Source organism: Pleuronectes platessa, chromosome 10 (assembly GCF_947347685.1).
Source record: "Pleuronectes platessa chromosome 10, fPlePla1.1, whole genome shotgun sequence".
Taxonomy (NCBI): domain Eukaryota; kingdom Metazoa; phylum Chordata; class Actinopteri; order Pleuronectiformes; family Pleuronectidae; genus Pleuronectes; species Pleuronectes platessa.
This window is the reverse complement of record NC_070635.1, coordinates 523,305-529,728: the sequence shown is the minus strand read 5'-3', so window position 1 is coordinate 529,728 and position 6,424 is coordinate 523,305.

Sequence of the window (6,424 nt, the reverse complement as noted above, 5' to 3'; positions counted from 1 at the left end):
ACAGATTTAACTCTGAGCGGTTTATATATCTACACATTTCACATCATATTAACATCAGATATACATGTTTTATCTTTAATTCTCCTTTTTAATAGAAATATAACATTTAGGGTTCTTACATGTTATTAATAAGAACCTGATATGTACTTTTTACAGCAGCTGAATCACAAATAAAGAATTATTCTGAGAGGTCAGTGGAAATGTTTTAAAATGTCTCAGTTTGAGTGATAACAAATTCCAGACCCGCTTCTGCATCAAATAGAATTTTGTTCTTTCCTTTCAGAATTATGGAAAACTGTAAACTAACAGATACAGAAACAAAGGCAGATGGAAACACAACCTTCTAGTTGGAGGTGAAATGAAATGAGAACAACACACTGGAGGAATAGAAGAGGAGTGTGAAGGTTCGAGTGCTGGTTGTTTCCACTGCTTGTTCTCCTGTAGCGAGGAGGGGATTGTTCCCACTGTGTAACACAGCCCCTGAAAGCACCACCCTCCTCCTGCTGGGAGATGATGAAGATGAAGAAGGAACAGAATCAGATTCCCTCTGATCTGGTGACATATCTGAGAAGGAGCCAGAGTGTGATTGGAGCAGCTCATCTGGGATCAGCAGCTCGGGGTCTCCCCCCGGCCGCTCCGCTCTAATCGGCTGATCTCAGCACAGTCAAGTCTTTGTTGTTCCACAGAGTCTCACATTCAAAGTGTTCCTGCAGGTCCAGAAGACACCAGCTGCTTCCTGCTCCACGCTCAGTCCGGAGAAAGAGTCAAACTCTCATTCATGACCTCTGTTCTTTATGTTGTCAGCTTTTCCATTTGTCCTATTTTCATCTTCACATTCGCTACAAAGGCCCAAGAAAGGAACTGATTGGAGTTTGGAGTCCAAAGGTCAGAGGTCAAGGTTGCCTAAAACTCTGCTTCCTTAGGAACCTGTTATTCTAAGAACATCTTCCATGAATCCTTGAAAGTTTAGTCCAAATGTTCACTGGCAGTCACAAATGAACCGATTGGATTTTAGAGGTCAAAGGTCACAGTGTCATTGTGTGTCAGAGTGTGTGTGTGTGATGAGTGTCTTTGTCAGTGTGTGTGTGTGTGTTAAAGTTACAGCTCCACTCTCTGGTTGTCATCATCACAGCAGTGATGAACCTCAGCAGGAGTCCACGTCCTGCGTCGCCCTCTTATTAATATTTCACACGACCTTTGACCCCTGTCTCCCTGTCGAGACGCCAGCTCCCATGATGCTTTAGAAACGTTACTGGGATTTAAAAGTGAAAAGTCACAGACACAGAAATAAACGTGTGTGTTTATTTCACATCATTTTACAGCATTAAACAGATTCATCTGCTCAGTAAGAGACTAACAATAAAAATAAATATTTTTTAATCTGAGTTTATATGATCAATAATATGTATAATTTATAAATATTTTATCATCTTTACTTCACATATACTACTCTGAGCCCTGCGGCGCCCTCTGGTGTCCAACCGCTGTCTGATCAGTGAGACTCATCATCTTCATCATCATCATCATCATCTTCATCTTCATCATCCTGACGGCTTCGAGCGAGCCAGAGCAATGGATTCTGGGAGGTGAAGTCTGTGAGGAAGAGGAGAGACGATGAAGAGAAGTACTTCTCAGTGTGTACTTCTCACTGTGTTCTTCTAACTGTGTACTTCTCAGTGTGTACTTCTCAGTCTGCTCTACTCAATGTGTACTTCTCACTGTGATGTTCTTAGTGTGTACTTCTCAGTGTGCTCTACTCAGTGTGTACTTCTCACTGTGTACTTTTCATTGTGTACTTCTCACTGTGTACTTCTCAGAATGTGTAATTTTCATTGTGTACTTCTCAGTGTGTTCTTCTCAGTGTGTACTTCTCATTGTGTACTCCTCAGTGTGTACTTCTCATTGTGTACTTCTCAGTGTGTACTTCTCAGTGTGTGTGTGTTACCTGATGATGCAGTAATGTTTGCTGTGGAGGCCCTGCAGCCGGGGGCCCAGGGCCCAGTGATGGGGGCTCCCGGGGGCCCTCAGGTTCCTGGACCGAGCCGACAGGGAGTCTCTGTAGACGAGACCCCGACGAGACCACACCACCGAGCAGTGGTGACACGTCGCCAGCTGAAGCACACACACACACACACACACACACAGGTCAATCTGCAGGTACATTTCTCACATTTCGATGAATTGTTCTATTTTAAAAAGTGACGAGATTTGAACAACGTCTCTTCTTCGTCCTGGTGACGGCTGAGCACCAGGACGGAGCAGCTTCCACGGAGGACCTCTAGATCTATATAGATCTAGAGGTCCTCCGTGGAAGCTAACCCTAGATCTATATCGATCTAGAGGTCCTAGATCTATATAGATCTAGGACCTCTACACCCGGCCCTGCAGGAAGACCACCAACCGGATCATTAAAGACCCGACCAGCCGATAAGCTGCCTGATCCGGTTCTTTCATCCGGCTCAGAGACGGCCCCCCCCCCCCGGAGACGCCCCCGGCTCTGAACTCCTTCACATCCTTATGAGTATCACATGTTTCATTCAGTCATGCAGTCTACTCTGCAGTAACATACTTTATTTTAGTCAAACATTTATATTTATGTGTATATTTTATTATATTTTAATTCTCTTATTCTTAATTTTCTCTTTCTGTTTAATTTTTTTTGTTGTGTGATATTGTGGAGCACGGTAAGAAGGGAGCCGGTTGAATGTAATTGTTGCTCTTGACAAAATAAAGTCTGGAATCTGGATCGACTGAAACCTGAAGATTAATATTTCACTGTCACATGATCTGACAGAAACAAACATCATGTTTCAGCTGATAAACTAAATATTTCACATTTTTCACTCAATTTGATTCTCATGACAGTTTCTTATTAATACTCTGTGTTCATATTATTTTAATATTCTAATAATAATCTATTATTATAACTGATCAATAAACATCAGAATTTCAGATCTTATTTGATCGAATCAGATTTTTGTCATATTTTATTTGAATGCAGATCTTCTACTCACTGTAATGGAGCTTTTTGAATGAAGTGAATCTTGATCATTGATAATTGATCCGATCAAGTGAAGCCATCGTGTAAAGATCTGATCTCCATCACGTCAAACCAGAGACAAGACGAAGGAGACATTTACTCACAGAGACGAACGCGGCCATGTCCACGGGTTTGACCAGAGAGGAAGAGGGACAGCGTCCGTCTGTCCTCATGTACGAGGAGGGAGGGGCCACATCTGAGCTGTGAGGTCATCGTGTCAGTTCCTGACAATTGTAATCTAGAGCCAGATTAAAGATTAACACACACACACACACATACACACACACATACACACACACATACACCCACACATACACATACTCACTCACACGCACACACGCACACTCTCTCTCTCTCTGTCTCTCACTCTGTTTTACAAACACACAAACACTCGTTGTCCTATTTTCTCAGAAAGTGTCGACGGTTACACAACTACGACAACTGGAATATATAAAGGTTTGGAGTGTGAGCAGGATTATAACGTGTGAGTGAGTGTGTGTGTTTGTGTGTGTGTCTGCGTGCTTGTGTGCCTGCACCGACATCTTGTGTCCAACATGAAGAAACAAATCATTTACTAGTTAAATATCTTGTCAGGAATGTTTTTAATAAATCGCAAGGGAGTGTGTGTGTGTGTGTGTGTGTTAGTGTTGGTCTGTGTTTGTGTGTTGTTGTGTGAGTGTGTGTGTGTGCGTGTGCAGGTTTTGTGTCCTGATCTGATCTGGTGTCAGTTTGACAGTCAAATGACCCTGAGCTGCACAAACACACCCCCCCCCCCCCCACACACACACACACAGTGAGTGACCTCTGACCTCTGTCCTGATCTACGTCTCATGCAAACGTCTCCGGATCGTTTGACTGACAAATGTTCCTTCCAGTGCTGAGGCCGAGACGAGGACACAGGACGACTGACGAGCAGCACAGACACAGATCGTCAGCTGCAGGTGAGACCATGATTTATCATTTTAATGTTTCTGAAGGTCAGAGGTCACAAGGCATCAGATCCTTTATCAACCTTTTCATTTAAAGATGAGTTCTGGATTATTTCTTTGGTTTTTATAGAAGTAAATTGTTTCTTCTAAGAAGTTTAGTCTTCTCTATTGTGGCAAATATTTTTGCTCCTAATTGTCATTTATTTAATATCTTGATTTATCAGTTTTTTAAAACTCAACTGTGGGACTGGTTTCCTTCTCACGTCTCAGATGTGATCTTTGTTCCAGATCTCAGTGACTCACTGTGAACCGGCTGTGAACATGTGGTCTGTGCTGCTGCTGCTGCTGGCAGCCAGAAACTCAGGTACAGTCTATAGAATCATTATATATAATAATAACTATATAACAAATACAAATAATCACATACACACCAGGGCACAAACACCTGGTGCAAGAAGATGCAGTGAACATGAATCATCGAAATACACAGTCCCTGATCATGTTTATAAACAGTCTAATGTTCCAGTTAATTAGTGTATGAAATATTGATTTAAAAAATAAATAATTAATACAAAAATGTGAAATATTTGTGCAGTTTTTATGTTTTAAAAAACGTGACTGACAGTTTGAGTTATTTTCCCAGACTCCTCTGCTGATCCTCGTGTAGACGACGCTGGTCATAGATTCGTTGTAGTTTTTCCGGAGAACATCGCGTACTATCACCCGACCCCCCCGGTGAACAGTGTGCAGCTGACCGCTCTACGTGACACTCAGGTCACACTCGGAAACCAGCAGGAGACTCTGAGCGCCGGACAAACCAAAGAGATCCTGGTAGACGAGGAACTGGAGCTCAGAAAGAATCAGATCTCCAGCAAAGCTCTCCTCATCACCAGCACTGAGAAAATCACCGTCCGCTCCTGCAGCCGCAAACTCAACAGCGTGCAGACGGCTCTGGTTCTACCAACATCCCAACTGGGAAAGGAGTACTTCATCCCGCCTGTACCGCAAATCCAAGGAACCACTGACCAGGTCTCGTTGGAGGTGACTGAGAGGAGACCCTTCTCCCTGTTTGTCATCAGTGGGAAACAACAAACCACGGTGACCATCGGAGAAGTCCCCCCCAGAGAAGTGGTGCTTCAGTCCCAGCAGGTCCTTCAGGTCCTGGTTCAACAGGCAGGACCTCGAGCTGTGACAGCCGACCAGCCGGTGGCCGTCCTCTTCGGTCACGCCTGCACCATCAGATACAACTGCACCTGCGGCATCCTGCAGACCACGCTGTCGCCCGCCAGCGACCACAAGCTCCGGTTCTTCATTCCTCCCTTTCTGGTCACGGACGAAACACGTCTTCTAATATCCAGCAACGAATCGACCACGATCAGAAGCTTTGACCCGGACTCGCCGCTGGTGGAGACCAACGGAACCGCCCTCCTCTACCGCCCAGGGTTCCTCCTGACCCTGATCCCAGAGGCCCACTTCGCCTCCTGCTATGTGATCAATCGAGTCAAAGACATGCAGAACTTTGCTGTGATCCTCGTTCACAAGCACCTCACAGACGGGGTTCGAATTGGAAATGATCCTCTGGAGAATCCAGTCTGGCAGGAGCTGAGGGGGACAGAGTTCGTCTCGACCCAGGTCAAAGTGATTCTGGACAAGAGCGTCCTCTGGCACACGTCTCACAAAATGGCCGTCTACTTTCATGGGAACTATGGAGCTGCTCTGTTTGGGAACCCGGCGCCCGTCATCAGCAGCACTGCAGGTACGGATCCGTCAGAGTTTCAGCTTCAACATTTAAACTTAATAAACTCTGAACAGATTTCAGCTCGAATCCACAGTCACTACTTCAACAAATACACAAATCAACAACACGGTTTTAGTTTTAGCAGATTGTGTTGAAGCTAATTCAGCAGACGTTAGCTAACTGTCTAAGACTCTAAATGCTCTTTGATTAAATACTGAACTTTGAGAATTAAAAATCTTTGTCTGATGATAGCAGTCACGTTATTTACTCAAAGTCGTGAATAAACTTTTTTTATCCTCAAACACAAGAATCAACAAACATCCAACAGGAAGTTATCATCAGCAGTTATCACAGGTAGCAAATTTGAAGCAACCTTTTGAAATGTTGTTAAAGAAAGAAAAAATTGCAAGTTAGACGTTTTCATCAAGTAGTTTGGAGCGAATGAATCTCAGAGCCCATTGGCTGGTCTGATGATGTATCATCCTCTGGGGACAACGATCCGTCTGTTCTCAGTCAGACTCGGTTCTTTCATCACAAGTTGAACGTTTCTCCACAAACACACAAACACATCAGCAGCTGTTTGTATATGAATGTTTGTTGAAGGAGATCGAACTCGAACAGGAACCAGAAGCTTGTTCCCACAGATTCTACATATTCACATGAAGACTCAGTTTCCAGAGACGAGGAGAAGAAGCCGGTGGCTCCGTGTCGTCCTTG